General features: G+C 36.2%; 1 long non-coding RNA gene across 1 annotated transcript; it reads left to right on the top strand.

The window, feature by feature from the left end:
• Positions 1–7801: 7801 nt before the first annotated feature.
• On the top strand, positions 7802–8443 carry LOC110863824. The gene is made up of 2 exons (XR_002549400.2): positions 7802–7938; positions 8023–8443. It is a non-coding gene; the product is annotated as an uncharacterized LOC110863824 (long non-coding RNA).

Genomic DNA, 8443 nt, shown 5'->3' on the forward strand with positions numbered 1-8443 from the left:
GCTCGACATGTGTTGGGCCACGTGGCCGCACCGGGCTGCGCCACCTTTTGAGCCTCTCGCGGCCCGCGTAAAGGTTATGGGGTACCTTACGCGGCCCGCCTCAACTTAAATTTTTATGTTTTTCATTTATTTTTAATACTATATTGTATTTTGGGCTCGGTTTTCACATACGGGGTGTATTTTAGGAAGTGTAGGGTATCAGGGGTGTTTTAGGAGGGTTGTTATATTTTGTGTACAACTCCTGGATTATTTAATAAAATATATATAGTGCACTCACATTAAGTATAGTGGCCCAATTCTACTTTATCCCTACGTCACCAGACAGAACCACAACGAATTAGGCAGAGCCTTGACATACGTTACGGGGCCCTACGTCAGTCGGACAGGGTATCAGTGATCAAGGGTTAAAATACATAAAATGGAGCAAAGCTTTATAGTATTTAGGGGTGAATTACTAAAGCAAGAGAGGGAGACGAGAGAGAAAGAAAATGGTCTGAACAAATGGAAATGTCCCCCTACGGTTTCTATTTATACTTTGAATTTTACTTAGAGGTCACGAAACCCTCTGATCTTATCCTACACTTGGCCATTCAATTCTTATATTTTAGATTTTAGTTTATTATTTTAATTAATATATATATTATAATTATTTTAACTGCTTCACTCATTTGGCACTTATAACTTCTAAAATATGACGTTTTACAAAATGGTAAATATACTTTTAGAATGAGAATAATTTTATCTACATTTTGAACCAAGTTTCATTAAAAACAGAGTAGGTTCAAATATAATGTATTTTTATAATTTAATTATTAAATGGTTCCTACGTTTGCCCAAAATACCTCATATTTCCATTGATCAACTTACCCATGATGCATTCTTTTAATAACATAAGTTTTTATATAAATAAAAATTTTGGGAATGTAACACCTACGTTCATCCAATTCTAATCGCATAATCGGACAACGATCATCATTCATAAACATCATTCAAACTTGATCAAAACCCTTGTGTGTAAGAACCTTAATTCATTATTCGGTCATCATGCCTATCAACAATACATCATTGTTTAAATCAGTTTTATGTTCATGATCATACCAAAGATTCCAACGTTAATCAGTCTTAGATCATCATCGACCACATCATGCATTCATCTTAATCGATTCTAAGAGATTCTAACAGTTGGATGTCACAAGTTGTTTACCAAGAATTTTTACTAACATAATACCCTAAACATCAAACATCAAGTAAGCATATTGCCAATCATACATCAAGCATCGATCATTTAGAAATCAAACAATGATATAACACTAACCGGATCAAGTATTGGAACAAGGAAAGCTTCGAGAGAGGAAGATATTGCCGTCGAGTTGGGAGAGAGAGAACTAGGAGGATTAGGGTTTGATATTTATTTTATGTTTTGGGAAGAATTAGAGTTACTCCTCACCCACTTGGTGTTATGCGAGAATAATAGGGTCGGGCCCAACCTCGGGCTGCCTTCGAGTGGGCTTGGGCCGAGTACAAGTAAAAAGACATTAGGGAATCGTGCGGCCGTTGAATCAGTGTGTGACTTGAACAACTTGTGCGACTAGGTCTTAAATTACACACACAAATGTACAACATTCACATAACAGATTACCAAGCTCATAGTCATTCAATTAAATTTAATCCCATCAACTTTTCATACAGGTTACATCAAAACACAAGACGGGTTTGGGATACAAGTTGTCACATAACTTCATTTTTTTTGAAAGGCAATTCTTAGAACTTCGTTTTTTAAAGGCGATTCAAAAAAATTTGATCGATATTTTAGTTGGATTTTCAAAATAATCGAATTATATTAAACATAAGAATGTGAGAATGTATGTTCTCAAATAAGTTGTTTTGAATGACGATTTGTCATAACTTAAATAATCACTATATGTCATCTCATTTCGTCAGAAATTGTGTCAGAATTTATTGTTTTGAATGGCGATTTGTCATAAGTTGTCGTTTGTAATGACTACTTGTCATAAGTTACCGTTTGTAATGGCGATTTGTGATAACTTTCCGTTACAAACTGCAATTCAGATTTTTCTCTTTTTCCTTATATTCCCAATCATAGTCTCTTACACACTCTTACAAGCCCTACAACAAATTGATAAATCATCATTTCAAATGAAATCACATTAGTTATGATTTTTTCAAGATGACACTACATGTGAAAACACTTTTAGCAGTTTTTTTTTTTATAAAAAAAAACCCATCATGTCATCGTATAAGTAATCACTATAGGTGTGAGCTATTATGACATGTGTAACACGCCAATAGAATAGTTACTTTTATTATTTTTATCTTCTTTTTTGAGCCGAGGGTCTCCCTGGAAGCAGCCTCTCTATCCCTAGGGATTGAGGCAAGGCCTGTCTAGATCACACTCTCCCCAGACCCTATAAGTAGTTCTGCTATTTGTGGGATTTACTGGGTATGGTTGTTGTATTATTTTTATCTTCTTTAATTTTCTCTATGGTCTTTTAAATTTTCTATATGAACTTTTAATTTTTTAATTAGTTACGATTAACGAAGTTAGTTAGTTTTGAGTCGGGTGAGATCATCAGTGAGTCGTTAGGGCTAGCTCGTCAACTATTGGGTTAAATAATGTTTTTTAACTGAACGAAACAACCTTAAAAATTATGCAAAAATGTAAAATTTTATGTAAAGTAAGACATCTAAATGTTTATCTACTTTTAGAAAGTGTGGAGGGTGAATTAAGGGGGCTTGATGCCCATACCACGTTGGCTTGATAGGAGAAATATCGTGGTCTTAAGACCGTGGGGTATGGTAGAGCGGGAGTTTGACGTATGGGTTGACACGTGGCTTGGGTGGGTTTCGCTGGGCTGACACACATCGAAGACGGTATGGTGGGGCGGGGGTTTGGGGCGTGGCAAGCCCAAACCTGTAATATTTATATTTTTAAAACAAATTTAATTTTTTAATAATGTTTTTTAAATAAAGAAAATTACATAAAAATATTCCAAGTGCTTGTAATATTTTTTCTTTATCTCTTCTCTCGTCTTCAATATTAGTTCCAACTCTTCACCTGATAGGTGATCGATGGGCTGCGCTAGAAATTTCATATCATCTCGTCTTTGTTTTAGGGCATCCTTAGCTTCTTTGTTCTTCCAAATTTCAGCCCTTTGTTGTTGGAATACGTTGAATGTATCTAACTTGCATGCAATGTCTTCCAACTGATCGCTGTATACTCCTATACGCGAACCCTTGGGATGAAACTTACAAATGTCTCAACAATACATGAAACGGAAGTCGCTCCCCACATTCGTTTTGTATTTAACCAATGCATTTGTCACAAAGTCGGCTTCGGTTTCACCACTTTTTGGGTTTTGCTTTGCCTTATGTAAATAACCACTAAATTTGGTGAGTTGCCCGCTTATCTCGCTCCACTTCGAGGGTAAGCTATTATTTTTACGATAAAGCTCCCTTTCCATTTCTTCATGCAATGTTTTAGTGATCCCGTCCCACAAATGGTTTCTATGTTGAGAATTTCCTATTTTAATAAAAACAACATTTAATATATTACAAAGTTATATAAGAAAAACATATAAATATTAAAATAAGAGCTACAAATTTTTAAAAATACCTAAAGTTGGATGTAGAGATTTCTGAACCCAAGCCCTCGCCAATGCAACTTCTTTTTAAGGACCCATCTTTGTTGTTTTCGTTTGTCGCTTTCAAGTGCTTTCTCGGCCTTGGTTTTTTTCTTGTGACTTCTCTTCTTGATGGGTTTGGATGCGGAAGGACCATCGATGGGGGGTTGAGTTTCGGGGACGGTTTCGGTTTGGGAAAGGTTGATGGACGTTTGTGGAATCGGGCTAGGTATAGAATCGTCGGTGTGAGGGAAGTTAGTATACAAATGATTCGAGAGAAACGATGCGTAACCAGCCGTATCCGGCATAGTGGAGTGTATTACAAAGGGAGCAATTGGACGATTGGATGGTGGGCTAGGATTTTCTTGTAATGCCCACGGATTGTTCGGGTTAGAACCACGATTATGAGGATTCATTTTTCGTATTGTGGTTGGATGAGAATTTTTTTTTTTTAAAATAAGATAGAGATGATTATCACTACAAAGAATTCTGGCAATAGCGGCGACTTTTGTCGCCGCTAATACTTTCATTTGTCGCCGCTAAAAGTATTTGCGGCGACATGTCGCCGCTAATGAGTCGCCGCTACTGAACCGTCGCTAATGCTTTTCATGTCGCCGCTAATAGTATTTGTCGCCGCTAATTCCTTTAACTTTTTAGCGATGGCTTTTGTCTTTAGCGACGACTTCTATGGTCGCTAAAGCAATATATGACTTTTGTATTTAGCGACGATTTTTGTCTTTAGCGACGACTTCTGTGGTCGCTGAAGCTTAGATTTTAATATTATAGAAATTGAACAGTTAACTTGATCATAGAAATCTAATATTATATACATATCATGTGATCACAATTTATTTAGTCTTGGTATTAACCTTATTATAGAAATTGAACAGTTTACTTGATCATAGAAATCTAATATTATATACATATCATGTGATCACAATTTATTTAGTCTTGGTATTAACCTCACTGATGTTATGTCTTCATAGTTCCTCTCATACATAATCAAAAAAGTTAAAGGCTAATATCATTCAAACAATGCATTATCAATATCATACAATGCATAACAGTAGATCACAATCTGTGCATCTATCGAAACAGTTTTTAAAAACTCAGCCCTGTTTAATATCACACATAAATACAGGCTGATTAATTGTTATTAAATGGGTATGGATCTGTTTACTTTGACTAAATTGGAAAACGCCTCAGGTCTCATCTACAACCGAATGAATACAGACAACTTATTTTACTTTTGTCAGTTGACCTGTGAACTAAAAAATTCAAACTATTGAATCTGTAAAAATCTAAGCTTTACAAAACCAATAAACAATACTATTTCCATCCATGAAAAGCAGCCTTCTTTGGGATTCAGGGATACATACTCATTGTTATGGTTCAAGATTCCTATTAAATTAACCATTCAACAACCCTTTTGACCCATCCATCCAAAACCCAGTATCGACCCGTTTCGATGACCCGCTTATAACGTCCATCTGTATTACATAGCAGCCCTAAACCCTAAACGTCCTACCCCAAAACACCTTTTGAATGCCCTAAAGAAACCCTCCAAATTTCTACAATCAACACACAATATGGATCATTCCATCACCCCAGAAGCCCAAACCCTTAGAAATTCACCTAAAGAAGAAGCCTTAAAGCAAATTTCTTCACCAAAAAATCCCTAATTTCCCCTAGATCAAACACAGGAAACAAAACTAACCTGGGAGAGTGATGGTGCGGGAGTGCTCTGGCAGAGTGATGGTGGTACGACGGGGCGACGGTGGAGTGAAGGAGGTGCTCCAGCAGTGGCGTGTGGTGCGGGGTGAGAGAGACCAGTGGTGAAGGGAAAATGCCCGCTAAAATGAAAGAGGAGAGTCCATTGTTGTTTTATTTCCTGTCCATTTGATCTAACATCAATCAACGGCCCAGATGATGTTAAATGTGGGTGTCACGGATCAAGACCTTTAGTGGCGACTTTTTAGATGTCGCCGCTAAAAGTGTCGCCGCTAAAAGTAGTATTTTCTTGTAGTGTATAGAAGAGGTGGAGTAGTTGTGGTAAAAAATAATAGAAATGTGAGTTTTTATAGTGAAAAAATATTATTTTTTTACACATAGCCGTTGGCCTAGCCCAACGGCTACTTGTCTTGGCCAATGAGATCCCGCCATGTCACCTTGATAGCCCCGCCCAACGCCCGGGCTGAATCCCTCACCCAAGGGGCCACGCCGAAACCCAAGCCCACCCAGGGTGGTGACTTGGGCGTTTGTACCCAACCCACGCCCCAAGCCCCACCCCATAACCCATAGTCTAACGAGCGATAGCCACATAATAATTTATTCTAATTGTAAACCAGCTGAATGTTTATCTATTTTATGTTTTGAACAATAAGATAATTACAGATATTCATTACACACTAGATGGTCAAAGAAAATTGCATGCAAATCGGTGTACACGTAGCATGCTGACGAGTAAAATTGCATGCAAAGACGTAGCATGTTGACTACCCAATTGTTTATTTTTTATTTTTTTTAGTTTGGTCGTTTGATTTTTTTAATTAAGGTTAAGATATGCTTTTGAATTTTCATCCTTTTTTGTTATTAGTGAAAAACTCTTATACTCAACACCAATATTTGTGACAATGGTACATTGTCAAAGTTTCATTCAAAATTGTGAGATAATATAGAGTTCATAATATTATAAATAAGTTTAAAGAAAACAAATAAAGTTAAATTATAATGTACGTAATTTGAATGTTAGGTATTTTGATATATGGTAATAAATGAGCCAAGGTCTTGATATATTTATAAAGTCTTAAAAACTTTATGTATTTTTGACATTTTGATATCTTTATAAAGTCTTAAAAACTTTAGGTAGTTTTGACATTATTAGAAATTAATACCTCTCAAATTTGAGGTTCTCTAGAAATCTTGATCAATCACGCATTCAAATTAACAAAGGAAAAATTACAAGTTTTGTTCTTTATCTTTATACCACTTTTTAGTCGGTTTCTTTTTTAACGAATGTTGACAGGCGGTGTCTTTTACTAGGTATTTTGTTGCAAGTTCAGTCCTTTACACCCAACCTATTTAAAAAACCCTATTAATTGTTGGGTGTAAAGGACTAAACTTGCAACAAAACACGTAGGTGAAGGACTAAACTTCCAACAAAATACCTAGTAAAGGACACCGCCTGTCAACAATTAACAAGGTTTTTTAACTGGGTTGGGTGTAAAGAACTAAACTTGCAACAAAATACCTAGTAAAGGACACCGCCTGTCAACATTCGTTAAAAAGGACACCGCCTGAAAAATGGTATAAAGATAAAGGATAAAACTTGTAATTTTTCCATTAACAAATCTAGATGCAAAGAACTTGTTCGATCTTAAATTGACCACTACTTTTCTCATCAAGAACTTGGGAAAGCCTGTAACTTGTTCATGATCTATTACAACTGTTTATACTACATAAATGTTGTTATAACTTGTTTATTCTTTGAAAGATAGCATATGATTTTGCTTTTATTGTGCGTTCTTCCTATCATAGTGTCGGGCTATTGTCAAAATACAACGATATACAAAAAGGCATATGATGCATAAACAAAAGTTCTTATGGAAAATCTAAGGTCTTCCTCTGTGAAATTTCGAGTATTTTGTATTTTTTTACCCTGATAAATTTTCTACCTAATGTTAGCCAATTTGTCCCATGTTTTTGGAAAATTTACCCTAATAATCATATTGACATGATTTTTCCCGATATATAGACATGTAATTTAGCCTTCATCAAAGTAGTCAGTCTCATTTCAACAGATATCAAAAGCTGTTGCATCAGCTTTGTCGGCTGAAGCGTCGTGTATTTTAGTCTCCAACTTTGGCGAAATGGTTGAGATGAGATGACTAGATTTAGTCTGCACTTTTTGTGAATCGGTTGAGACAGCTAAATGCCCACACTTTTTTGCGAGGTGACGGAAATGGTGAAGCGTGCACTTTTGGCGAAAGTGCCAGCTAAGACAATGCATTTGGAAGCTTAGCACCTGCTTTTGGGTGCCGGCTAGACTTAAAACCCACATTTTTAGAGTGTATATTATGAAAATGTTGAAAGTCAACAAAAACAGCACACTATACAGCAAATTTGAGTTTTTCCACTAATGAAGGTTATCCTTTTGCCAACCCAAGTGGGAACATTTGAAAATACAGAACGCTGAAAGCACAATACGTTACTCAATGTACAACCTATACTCTATATAACCCCATATACTCCATGTTCTTCAATGCACGATCAAGAATGTCATCATCAGGCTGTAAAGGTAATCTAATTGCTCTCTTCTAACTTCTTTAAGTTATTTTTTATGATTTCATGAATAAAGTTTGTGCTTGGATGATTAATACAGGAAAGGATTCATGGCCCGAGCTTGTTGGGGCAAAAGGAGAAGCGGCAGCGGCTACAATTGAGAAAGAGAATCCACTGGTTAATGCTATCGTGATATTGGAAGGAACTGCGACCACTAGGGACTTCAGGTGCGACCGTGTGTGGGTGTGGGTGAATCATAAGGGAGTGGTGACTCGAACGCCTATCATTACTTGACTGAGCTAAAGGCTAGCTAATAAAGCATGATCGTCATATCAAAACTTTATAAATAAATATATATGGCGTGTACTCCTTATATATTTTATGACTACTGTTGTTCAAGCTTTGTGGTGTTGTATCGTGGCTAAGACATGTATGATGGCTGAATGCTTTAATAAATAAAAAGTGTGGTGTATGAGTATCAATGTATCATATCTATCACTTGTTTAATTATTTGTTTGTTT

This window comes from Helianthus annuus, chromosome 1, assembly GCF_002127325.2.
Source record: "Helianthus annuus cultivar XRQ/B chromosome 1, HanXRQr2.0-SUNRISE, whole genome shotgun sequence".
NCBI classification, from domain to species: domain Eukaryota; kingdom Viridiplantae; phylum Streptophyta; class Magnoliopsida; order Asterales; family Asteraceae; genus Helianthus; species Helianthus annuus.